Genomic DNA, 13,473 nt, shown 5'->3' on the forward strand with positions numbered 1-13,473 from the left:
TTTTGATTTACGCTTAAATGGACATAGAATGTAAACAGTTTAAAGTTTTTGATAAATAAAATTCTTTCACACAAATAAACAAATGCATAACCAATCCCTTCTTCACGAGGTTGTGATATTTATTCCGTAATTCAATCGACCATAGTTTGAAAATGGGTACATTTTTTGGTAAAAAAAAAAAAAAAAAAAAAATTACTAAAACGAAAAATAAAAACGAATTGAGATTTGTAAATCTTTGAAGAATTTATTAAAGAAATAGATTAAACTAGAAATAATTCACGAGATGTACATAGAAATAGCGAGGATTTAGTGGCTCTCGGTGAAGGTTCATGTAAGGTTTTGTTAAAGAATAGAATTCCTAATAATATTTGATAATAAAAATATAATGGGATTTTTGAACCATGAAATGGCTTTGAGGGTCCGGCAGAATAGAATAGAAATCAAACGGGGTTCATTTGGCAAAAAAAGGTTGAGAACCACTGAATCTAAACAATAACATACCTTATTCTTTGTCGCTGCATTCTGGCTGATTCGAACGTGAACATGGAGAATATCTTTTTGTTTTTAAGCAGAAAACGAGAATGTAGAAACTTATAAGAAAATTAGATTACGCGAAAGATAAATGATAGACTGTTTTTGTAATCGTTAAAATAAAATTGAACTTCGTTAGAATATAGCAAAAAAAAAAATGGTTGAGTATACTTACAGTAAAAGAGAATATTAGAACTTGTCTATAAATAGTAAACTATCATAAGATAATTTGTCTTCTTTTTGCACAGGAATTAAATAAGTTTCACGAGATATCTTCAGAGGATAGTTTTGTACGAATAACCTACGAAAGGCAGCGGCATGTGTCTTCGTCTCTTCGAATTGCTGATATTTAAATAGTGCAGCATCACACAAACGATGCTGCATCCAACACCACCCGAAGCCAGGCAACAAATAAATGCGCGCCCCCCCCCAATCCACCCCTTTCTCACACGACTTGGCGTTGTCTCAAACGGTTTTTTCGCTCTTCGTTTTCTTCTGTCAATGCACGAAATGCCTTGAGCAATCCCTGCACACACACACACACAAGCACATTTGAGTCATTAAAAAATAAAGCAATTATTTAATTTAAAACATTGAATAAACCTATTTCAATTCGTACATACTTCTAAAACCGTTATATAAATTAGTGTCACCGTGTACAATTTAATTAACAAGATACTTAAAAATAATTAATCAAAAATACTTTCCACGTATTGTGACGTTTTTTGGGTTTTTTTTCGAAGTCACATTTGGGGCTGTTTTTGTTATTTTTTTCTCCCTCTGATTATATTTTCGTCATCTTTTAATGTTTTTTATTTTGCAAAACAGACATTTTACCAGTCGTAACTATTTTTAGCTTCGTTTTTTTTTTGTGAAAATACCAAAAACTATTTTCCCCAAATTTCCCCATTTTGCTTATCCGAATGGGGCCCTCCCTGTTGGGTAAATTTTCAGATTAACACCCGCACGATTTTCACTAGGGAGTTAGGGTTAGTGAATTCCGTCCCTAACCCTGACCCTAAAACCCTAGTGACAATCGTGCGGGTGTTAATCTGAAAATTTACCTCCTGTTGTTTCTGATCGATTTTTTAATTTTAATTTGTCCCAAATAATTATTTCATCCAAATAATACGCTATTCATATATCTTCCAAGCGATCGCTTTTCTTTGTCCCACATTACCCTCCAATTTTGAAAATTTCAGAGGCGGGATGGGGTTGATGAAAAAATTTTAATCAAAAATTTGTTTGCTTAATCGTAAGAGACAGAGTTTGTAAAACACAAATTCGAACAAAAATTCTGAAAATACCAAAAACTAAAAAAGTTACGACCGGTAAAATGGTGTAACGAGATATTAAAACAAGCTCAATTAATGTCAGATATCCCCTTAATAGGGTTATCCAATATCGATAGATTAATATACGGTTTACCTTTTCGATTAGAAGCTGGTGCCCAGTGTTTAGTTTATTCCTTAACGTTATGGAGATTGAGGACCCCTTGCCTGTAAAGCTAAATAAAATGCAGGTAAAATAAAGGCCACGAAATCCTTAATTTGTCAAATTACTTCAACTCGGGCTCCCGAAAGATTTTGTTATGGTTAACGCCTCGATTCTCACCGAAATGTCAGGCAGTGTTAATGAAGATAATCGTACGTTCATGTGGACCGGCTTCACAACAATCTCGCATGATGATGATGCGGTCAGTTCTTTGGATGGTCACAAATTTACAGATGGAGATAAAGGTTTTGGAATGAATAAGAAACATACACACACTTTCAACCGCTTAGTTCGATTTATATATATACACACACGCTTCGTTATATATATATATATATATATATATATATATATATATATATATATATATATATATATATATATATATATCTAAAAAAAATTCACGGTAATTTTTGGCCATGCGACACCAAAAATCAACCATAAGAAAGGCACCAAAAATCAACGATAAGAAAGGCACTTACGAATTCATCGGCTAGTGAGTTCAGGCATCCCATCTCAAAGAAATCTATTCCATGTGCGTCAACATGGACACTTTTTAGAGACACTTTCAAATTTATCAGAATATCGGACTGATGATTTGGAATAGGGAAATTTTCATTCTCTTAACCATGAAACGATCGTATCCGATTAACTAAAGACTTGTTTTGTTTATGCTTTCCCCTCCAGTTTTTGTTCTATGTGTGCCATAAATATCGGCATCCATTTAGAGAAAAATTTGTAGTTTAGAATCAGTAGTTCTTTGACTGCTATTTCTAAATTTTCAGTATGTTGGAGAAGCAACTCAATGCTAATCCCTGTATATTTATGATGATAAATGGTTTTACCGATAAAGGTTTTTTCATACTGAACTACTTGGCAAAATTGTTAATTATTAATTCTATTATTAATTGACGATTCCCTGCCCTTATTCTTGTATATATATATATATATATATATATATATATATATATATATATATATATATATATATCTACGCTTCGTTTATATATATATATATATATATATATATATATACGCTTCGTTTATATATATATATATATATACGCTTCGTTTATATATATATATATATATACGCTTCGTTTATATATATATATATATATATATATATATACGCTTCGTTTATATATATATATATATACGCTTCGTTTATATATATACGCTTCGTTTATATATATACAAACACACGCGCTTCGTTTATATATATAGTTTTTACTTACAAAAGTAGATGTATTGATTGATCTCGGCTCATCGAAAATTTTCAAGGAGTCTTTCTGAAATTAATACTTGTAAGATGTTGAAGCTGTTTAAGGATAATAGTCCCGAGACCCACTGTTGAACTCTGCAGCCATAAAAGCCCCAGGCTGGTCACCAATGAAATCTGACAAGTTCCCCTCATATATATTCATGCACGTTTTTGACACACACGGTCTTCTGTAATTTGTTCCACTCATCTTGAATACTGCAGCTTCTCGTTTTTCTCTTTTATAATTCCTCTTGTAAAGTGTGTATTAAATAAGGGCGATGATAACTGTTTATAACCGTATAAGATCGAAATGTTCGATATAATTACTTGACTACCAGTGCGCACGCGCAGCTTTCTTACGAAACTATTCTCTGAAGATATTTCGTGAAACTTATTTAATTCCTCTGCATACAATACGAAAAAGGCGAGAATAATTGCCACCAAATTTGTCGGAGGCTTCTTTCTTTCTTTGGGCCACTCATTCGTGTATATATTAGTCAATACTTAACTACCCCTTTCATATATAGCCGTCTAAGTATCTATACTTAGAAAAAATATACACGTATATTTGTCAATATAGACAAACAGCAGCAGCAGTAGTTTTTTATTCTCGTTAATGCAGAAGTTATAGAAGTGAGAGTGATACCGAAGTCAGTGGAGAGGTTAAGAACAATAAATAATTAATCTAAAAAAATAAATAAATAAATGAAACACGTTTGTGTATGTTTATGAAACAAGTAAAAGTATAATATTAAAACGAAAATATCTTTTTCATATTTGTTAGTATCACTGGATATAATATATATAAGATATAATAATCCCAGATTGCAGAATAGACTTGAAACACCAAAGCAGTTTCCCCTTTGCAATTTTTGGTGCCGAAATCTCGTTTAATTTTCGTGTGGGTGGAGCTGTTATTCGAGCCCCTACAGGTGGGTGAAACAAGCTGAAGAGTTAAGGATTAGAGATATCCTTTCTTAAAGTGCATGCATCAACTAAATGCACGTATTGGCTATATCAAAGGAGACCGGAGCACTTATCCAACTGATGGCAGAATGGAATAAGAAAATATTCTTTCATTCCTTTACGCGTTTCAGTCATTTGACTGTGGCCATGCTGGAGCACCGTCTTAAAGGATTTTAGTCGGAGAAATCGACCCCAGAACTTATTCTATCGGTCTCTCTTTTGCCGAACCGATAAGTTACGGGGACATAAACACACTGACATTGGTTGTAAAACGATGTTCGGGGAACAAATAAAGACACACACTCACACATAAATATATATATATATATATGTGTGATTGTATGTATGTATACAAGGTATATATATACATGCGTGTACAGGGGCGTTAAGACATACAGATACACGTATATGTGGGTGTGCACGTATCCATATACATGAGTACCAGTTATATGTGTAGATATTGATATGCATAAACATCAATATAAATAATTATATATATATATATATATATATATATATATATATATATATATATATATATATATATAATTTTGTTTAAAAGAGTTCCAACACTGTCTGTTTTTATGTTTTATTTATATTCCTGCAGAACAAATGTGGGGTATAGAATATGGAATATACAATATATAATATAAAATAAAAATGGATGGCACCATGAAAGAAAGTATTGAATGTAGATTAAATATTGAGTGTTCAATATAAAGGATCAAATATATAAATATAAATATATAAATCCTTTATATATTTATATTTATATATTTATATATTTGATCCTTTATATTGAACACTCAATATTTCATCTACATTCAATACTTTCTTTCATGGTGCCATCCATTTTTATTTTATTTTATTTTATATTATATATTGTATATTCCATATTCTATACCCCACATTGGTTCTGCAGGAATATAAATAAAACATAAAAAACAGACAGTGTTGGAACTCTTTTAAACAAAATAATATATTCCTCTATACACAATCATACAAAAAAAACCACCTTTTTTGTATTTATTTTTACTCGCATATATATATATATATATATACATGTCTAATGCATACATATGTACGCAAGTTTTTATTCTACTACAATTGACACGCCTTAAAGCTTTATATATCTCTCTCTCCATACCCCCCCCCCTTCATTCCTTCTATCTTTCTACACTCTAATATCTTTTTCTCTCTCTCTTTCACCCTTATCCTCCCATTCCTACCTTATATTCACTGACCATTCTGGTACACTTTCCCTTATCTCTATTTTTGTATTCCATTTTTCCTCTTTTCTTTATTCCTTTTATTATTTTCTTCTACCCCCCCCCCCCGCTTTTTTTCTTTCCTATTCCTTTATTCCTCTCTTCCTTTATATATATATATATATATATATATATATATATACATATATATATACAAAGTATAGGGGTTTAGTTCACAGGCTTTCTAAACGATTACGTACGCTAAGTAAGCGCTGTAATGGATTACTAGGGCTCCAAAGTTTTAGCCAAGACAGTAGTTATGGAACCATTGCACATTTCCGATGCTGTGGATATATAATAGTTAAAGAGGACTTTGACATATTTTCTGCTATTTTGTTCTAAACCAGTTGTATTTAATGAGCTTTCTGCAGTCAGGGCAGACGAGGATCTTAGTTCTTTTTTTCCTTTCATTTTTCACATTCCATTTTTTGCACCAACCTTTATCGTGTTTTTTTTCTTCTTATTTTCTTATTATCCAGCATACTTGTTTTTAAGAAATATATATAAAGCATAAACAGATCCTGAAATATTACTTTAAGTTATCATCATCATTATCATTTAACGTCCGTTGTCCACGCTGGCATGGGTTGGATGGTTTGACATCTGAGTTCAAAGAATAATTTTATAATTCCTTGGACTTGTCCTTTTATCAAATAATTTTCAGACCACAATTTATTATTTTCAGACCAACTGTCATTCCATAAACAAAAGATACTTCTTCATCCTCGCATGTAAACTCTATGATTTATACAAAACAACACAATTGATGTTCTATATTTAAGAGATGAGGAATTATGTACATTATTTACATTCGACGGATATTTGTCCTCATCTTGTTTGTTGTTATCACAACACAAGACACCTGATGAAGGCTGGAGGGTATATCAGCCGAAGCATTGTGTTAACAACAAACAAGATGAGGACAAATATCTGTCAAATGTAAATAATGAACACAATTGCTGTCTATCGCAAGCGATATTTTTTTCCTTTTCAACTAAAAATAGCTCAGTTGCCGGTGGGTTTATGTTAATGTGTTACAAAGGGTTTGACTGGGTCAACTTTTAAACATACAAAAATTATTTTTGTATTATTCTTGTCGTAAAATACTGAAAATTATTCAAACTTACGCAGATATGGAAATATCATGGAAATGACTCAGCAATTTTTCAAAGGACAGGTGCTCAATAATGAAATAAAATGGTGTCTATTAATGCTACACAGTGTTACTTGTTTGGCCGAAGCCAGTTAAAATTTAAAAGAATTTTATTTCTGTAAATTAATATTCAGTTATTATTTTATTAACACACCCACCATACACACACACAAACTGTAAAGGAACACAAATGAGGTTTAAAAATTGATGACACCTGTAACGGCCGAGTCACCCATTTGTAACGGTTGAAGTTTTTATGAGTTTGTACGGTTGAAATTAAATTGTAAACAATAACATAAATCATTCGAACGAGATCGTTGCCAGTGCCGCTGGACAGGCTCCTGTGCAGGTGGCACGTAAAAAACACCATTTGAGCGTGGCCGTTGCCAGTACCGTGTGACTGGCCCTCGTGCTGGTGACACGTAAAAAGCACCCACTACACTCTCGGAGTGGTTGGCGTTAAGAAGGGCATCCAGCTGTAGAAACTCTGCCAGATCAGATTGGAGCCTGGTGTCGCCTCCTGGTCCACCAGACCTCAGTCAAATCGTCCAACCCATGCTAGCATGGAAAGCGGACGTTAAACGACGATGAACATGGAACGTCGGAGTCGTAATCAGTTTGTAAGAATTGGTTCTTCATTGATTGCCGTTATGTAAAGATGAAAGAACAGTGATTGAAATTGTGAAGAAAATATTTATTTTACCGTTACATTGTATACACCTTGCCTCGACAGGTAGGTGATAAAATCCAAAAGCATGCGAAGTAAAGATAGATGTCGTAGATTCTCCTTGTATAGTTTGTGTTTATGTTCTCGTCACTGTGTAGTAGTAATTACGGAGAGAGATAGAATGATGTTGTAAGAGAAAATAAAGTGAACCAGTGAGAGTGTGGGACGAAACAACTGCTTCGTTGGTGAGTTACCATAGTTGTCATTTTTATGCCCTTATCTTTAGAGATGGTGTTTTGTTCAGTCGGTCAGCTAGACACCCTTCTCACCAACTCTCTCGAGTTAGCTACTAACTTTTGCTTGGGAGTTCTTGTTTTTATAACAATCCAGAAGGATGGACATATCGTTGAGAGCAATGAATTTAGTTGGTGGTTTGTGAATTAATTCTAGCTTTTGGTAACTTATAAGAGGTTAAAGGGTCAAGTGCTGGAGACATTATTTCAGGCTAGCCAAGGCATCTGGCAAATGTAAACGGCTGTCACAGAAAAATTATTGTTTTACTGTAAGAAAAATGCTGTTGAAGTGTTAATTTAAATTTGGCTATCTAGGATCGAATCTACTTCATGCCTGCAAGATCCACTATACACCTGTTTCAGTAAAATTTTATTGATGCATTTATAGGCTACCTTAATAAAATTCTGCCATTACAACTGTCACGGTCCTTTTCTCCCCACCAGATGAGGAAGCAAAGGATCCTGTTAAAGGCTCCCTCTATGTCAACAAAGGTCAAGTGTAGCAACTTATTTTTGGCTAAACACTTCTCTTGTCGTTGCTTTTCTAGAAAGCCACCATCAGTAATACTTCTCCCTGGCACAAAACCAAACTGTCTCATTCAGGTTAACTCTCTTCTTAATTAAGTCCAATTATGACCCTTTCTGTAACTTTCATGATGTGATCCAGCAGTTTGATGCTTCAATTCGCTTCTGTTTAAGGTATCTCCTGTACCATTGTAGCAGTTGACTACATTATTATTTTTACACGTGACTAGGCTGTGTCTCTCTAGATATTTTAAGCATCAGCAATTCCTGATGGGCCAGAACCTTTCGCTGTTTTCCTATCTTTAATTGCTTTATCTATCAAGCTACTGTCAACTCAGGTAGCTGGCTCTTCTGTCGGATCCACATTAGAAAGACTTTCCTTTCCCTATGCGTTCTCCATATTTAACAGCCTTTCATTGTGGGACTTCTATACCTCTTTCTTTTCAGAGTCTCTAAGTATCCCATCATCCACCTGAACTCACTTCTCTCCTACAGCATTATGGTTTTCTCTGACTCACTGTCTTGCAATCTGGAACCTCTTCAAGCCTCTGGTCCTCATGCTGCAAAACATTGGCAAACTTCTTCCTTTCTGCCTCTTCCCCCTCCCTAAACATGCCTGGTGCTTAACTTCTTTTCTAGCCACCTGCTCTACTTTTCTGCTACACAATCTCTTCTAGGCTTTCCAAGTATCTTTCTTTGCTCTTGTGGTACTGTCTACTGCTTCACCACCATGTTACTCTATATCTGGCTGCAACTTTGCACCAGCCACACATTTGGTCTATGACCCTTAGGGTATTCTTTAGGAACTTCCAGTTGTCCTTTTTACACATCTCAACATCCTTATAAAATGCTACACTTAGGACGTCTCTAAATCTTTGACCATTCAAAGGAACCTTAAGCTTCCATATCTTCCTTTTCCAGACTGGTTTACTTCTTAGGGTTCTTCTAGCCCACAGTCTCAAAAGACTAACCTATGTTGAGGAGTTCATTCTTCACCTGCTTTTGTTAGCAACCGTCTCCCACTTCCTAGTGAGAATGTAGTCAATTTGGTTTGTGTGGCCACCAGATTAATAAGCAATCAGCTGATTTCACACATAAATACACACACACACACACACTTCTTTCAGTTTTCATCTATCAAGTCCACTTACAAGGCTTAACTTAGGCAATTAAGACAAACACTGACCATATTCATAACTGTCTGTAGTATTTCGGAAGAATTATAGGAAATCAATTAAGGCAGAAACAATTAATCTTGAGTTTGAATCTTCATCATCAATGAATTGTAATTTTATTTTATTTTATTTTTTGTTCCTTTCAGGTGCAGAAGATGGGTACAAACCAATGGAATTCCCTGCAGAAACTTTCCCCTATCCCAGCTCTTCCTGTCAGGCCAACATATTTATGGCTGCCACCATCTAAAATCGTTGAGATAAAAGGTAGGTTAGGAGAGATTATGGAGTTGAGGAGATGTGCACTTGCATGGATCAGATGGAGTCGCGGAGGTAGATTTTCTGTAACCTGATGGTCTTCTTGTTGCCAACCTTCATCTATTCCCCATGAGACAATAATCGAATTTTATCGACAAAATCAATGATTTGTTGTGCTCTATCTAACCCAAGGGGCCTGGCATTTGTCATTTTGGGGCCAGGTAGCCACCATCTAAACAAGTAATACTCAACTTATTCCAGTGGTTTGAACATCAGGGGGGGGGGACTCTATTTACTTTGTGCGGGAAGGAGGCCAGCTTATAACTTCTTTGGAACTCCAAAAACTGAAGTGCAGTTTTATTTTGGGGAAGCATTTCTCTAAGTGGCAAACACCAATGAAATGTAGAATTGTGTTTGAAGGGGAAAAAGCCCTCTCAGAAACACATTGATTTAGATGAATGGTTCCCAGCCAGGGTCCGTATCAGATCTTTTGGGGTCTACACAATAGTAAATTGGGGATCCTTGGTAGTATTTGAAGGGTCCATGAAAAAACATTTTTGATTTTGATGTATTTATTGCAAAAGACAGCTTGATTTCTTTCTCTGATGTTTTACAGAATTTAAGGTTTCCGGCCACTGAAACATGTTCTCTCAGAGAGTGTTATTATTGCAAAGCCATACAAGTGAATATGGGGGGCATCACGAAATAGGAATTTTGAAAGAAGTATCTATAAATCTCTATGAGGGCCCACCAGGATAAAATACTACTTGAAGAAGTCCATAGGTAAAACCATAGGTTGAGAACCACTAACTATGAATATATATATATATATATATATATACGAATAATAAATGAGTATATGCATATATACGTACATGTATGTGCATATCTACATCTACCTGTATATATAGGTGCATATCTGGGTACAGGACGTTGCAAAAAAAACGTAAACAAAAAAATAATAACCAGAGTACAGAAAACACACAGGCCACATAGAGAACATTTCCTTCATCAGCTGCCCCCATTCTAACATTGGCGTTTCGAAGAGTTAGGGCAAGACGCATCGTTAAAATGGCTCTTCCCACGGACCACAAATTAAATTTGTATCATGGAGGAATGTAGTGGCGGACAAAAAAACAAAACAGGAAAACAAACGGAAAAGGCTATATGGCCAGACGTGAAAAATTATGTGTATATTGAACGCTGTGAAGCAACAAACTGGAAGGAAGCGGGACGAAGTATGTTCGTATGCGTGCTTGGTGATAGCCAAGGAAGAAAAGAATTAGTAGCTGGACACATGTGACCAGCAAGGGGTAAGGAGAAAGAGTGGTAGAGGGAGAAAAAAGGGGAGGAAGTAGAAAATAGGTGAGCAACAAGAGACAGGGAGGAAGATATATATATATATATATATATATATTATATATATATATATATATATATATATATATATATATATATATAATATATCGTCGTCATTTAACGTCCGCTTTCCATGCTAGCATGGGTTGGACGATTTGACTGAGGACTGGTGAAACCAGATGGCTACACCAGGCTCATATATATATATATATATAGAATGAAAAATAAATTAATCAGAGATGTCATCTGCATGAAAATAATAATGAAGGTAGTAATAACATATTTAATACAAGAGAATAGTTAGGTAAGAGATCAAAGTTTGAACTAGGGGTTAGGCTTTGTGGTGATGGGGAGGGTAGAGATTAAACAGGATCAGTATTGAAGATGAAGGCTTATTGCAAGTGTTGATCATGGTTTAATGTTGGGTTTAGCAGTGAAAGACAGGGATGAGGGCTAAGGTTAGTGTTTTGTGCGATGATGCCTCATCCTCTACTAGAATAGGAGGGAAAAGGTAGGTCCAGGAAGACCTGGGATGAGGTGGTGAGGCACGACCTTCGAACATTGGGCCTCACCGAGGCGATGACTTCTGACCGAGACCTTTGGAAATATGCTGTGCGTGAGAAGGCTCGGAAAGCCAAGTGAGACCTAAATCTAAGGCCTCAACCAGTCCATTTATGCGTACCTTCCTTCATTGGACACTAAACTCCACTTGTGAAGACATGTTGAGGTAAGTGAAATTGAAATCGAGATAAATTGGACGCAAAACTCCACTTGCGAAGACCGGTTGAGGCAACTGAAATCAAAATCGAAATCGAGTTAAATTCGACAACTGGCACCCATGCCAACGTCGTCTCCTTCATTAGACACGAAACTCAGCTTGTGAAGACGTATTGGGGAAAGCGAAATCGTGAAGGCACCTGTGCCCAGCGTCGCCTTTCTGGCACTTGTGCCCGCGGCATGTATAAGGACTTTCGAGAGAGATCGTTGCCAGTGCCCCTGGACTGGCTCTTGTGCGGGTGGCACATAAAATACACCATTTTGAGCGTGGCCATTGCCAGTACTGCCTGACTGGCCTTTGTGCCGGTGGCACGTAAAAGCACCCACTACACTCTCAGAGTGGTTGGCGTTAGGAAGGGCATCCAGCTGTAGAAACTCTGCCAAATCAGATTGGAGCTTGGTGTAGCCATCTGGTTTCACCAGTCCTCAGTCAAATCGTCCAACCCATGCTAGCATGGAAAGCGGACGTTAAACGACGACGACGACGAGCATTTTTAATGCTAATTAACAGTAATAATAATTATCATTGTATGACGAGAAAAAGACAGGAGTTAACGGCAAATATTCAAATACTGGGACAAGGGAGGTAACTCCGTTTTCACTGTTTTGTTACGATACAAACGTTGAGTGTGAGGTTTCTCATATTTACTGAAATGAAATTTTAAAAATTAGTTGAGGTTTTTTGGGGTTTTGTTTAGGTTTATAAATAAAACTTTCATAAAAGCAGAATAATGCCGCCTTCCTGTGGTTGAAGCATGGCAAGTTGGAGAGATTTACTGAGTCCTGTGGCTTTGAGGTTTATCTGGAATAAAATTTAGCCATGGACTTGAATAAAGGTTTGAGGAAGGTGACACTTTTGTTATCATATTTCTGTTGAAATGCATTGTCTATGTTTCAATTAATTTTGAAAATAATGAAAAATTTAGTAAAATACCTTTGTCCTAATTAAACTGGTGTTTGGAACATAAATTAATGTGAAATGTTGGTGGAAGATGGTTTTAATTTAAATTACTTTAACCCTTTTATTACCATATTTTCGTTGACACACACTAACGTTGTTTCAATTAATTCTGAAAACAATGGTGAAGAATTTAGTAAAATTACTTCATCATTTTTAAACTGGTATTTTGGAACATAGATTAACATGAAATTTTAATGGAAATTTTTAATTTAAATCATTTTAAACAGGAAGTATGTAGCATAGAACCAGGAACTGTCTCAGGTAGGTTGGCATGAAAAGGGTGAAAGAATCTTCTACAGTTTTGGAGCAATTTGGATTAATATTGTACAGAGATATTGCAATAAAGAACCTTAACACTTACCTACCAGACTTGTTCTTTATATCTTTTCCCACCATTTGGTCAGTATTTGCAACAAAACAATTGGGGTTTTTTTCCATTATTATTATTAAAGCAGTGATTATTTTTTGAGAGCATTTCAAAGACATCAAATTTCATTCCAGCTTCTATGTTAAAGCCTACTTCCAATTCCAAGTTACATCTCACGGATGCTCTGAGATGCATCATTAGTGATGTTTCTGGGGGTCTTTTTTAACACCAGGCTCCCTCCAAGTTGATCCAGCTGGGGTGGATTAAATCCCTTCTTGCATCTCACTAACAAACCACTGTCTTCTCTTTTTAAAGCAGGTGTCCCCAAACGTTTTAGACCATCGACCCCAGGCATGTACAAGAAAATAAATAATAATAATAAGTAGATGTGCAGTTTCCAGGCATTTATCAACCCCTT

The 13,473-nt window shown here is 35.4% G+C and overlaps 1 long non-coding RNA gene across 1 annotated transcript in view; it reads left to right on the forward strand.

Annotated features, from left to right (window-relative positions):
* The window catches only part of LOC149137444 (uncharacterized), a 43,487-nt gene extending 30,439 nt beyond the window's left edge, over positions 1-13,048 (forward strand). The window contains exons 2-3 of the long non-coding RNA XR_016240868.1: positions 9,483-9,600; positions 12,916-13,048. This is a non-coding gene — a long non-coding RNA (uncharacterized LOC149137444). The remainder of the gene's footprint in view (positions 1-9,482; positions 9,601-12,915) is intronic.
* The last annotated feature ends 425 nt before the right edge of the window (positions 13,049-13,473 follow it).

This window comes from Octopus bimaculoides, chromosome 1 (genome assembly GCF_046866305.1).
Source record: "Octopus bimaculoides isolate indiv1 chromosome 1, ASM4686630v1, whole genome shotgun sequence".
Taxonomy (NCBI): domain Eukaryota; kingdom Metazoa; phylum Mollusca; class Cephalopoda; order Octopoda; family Octopodidae; genus Octopus; species Octopus bimaculoides.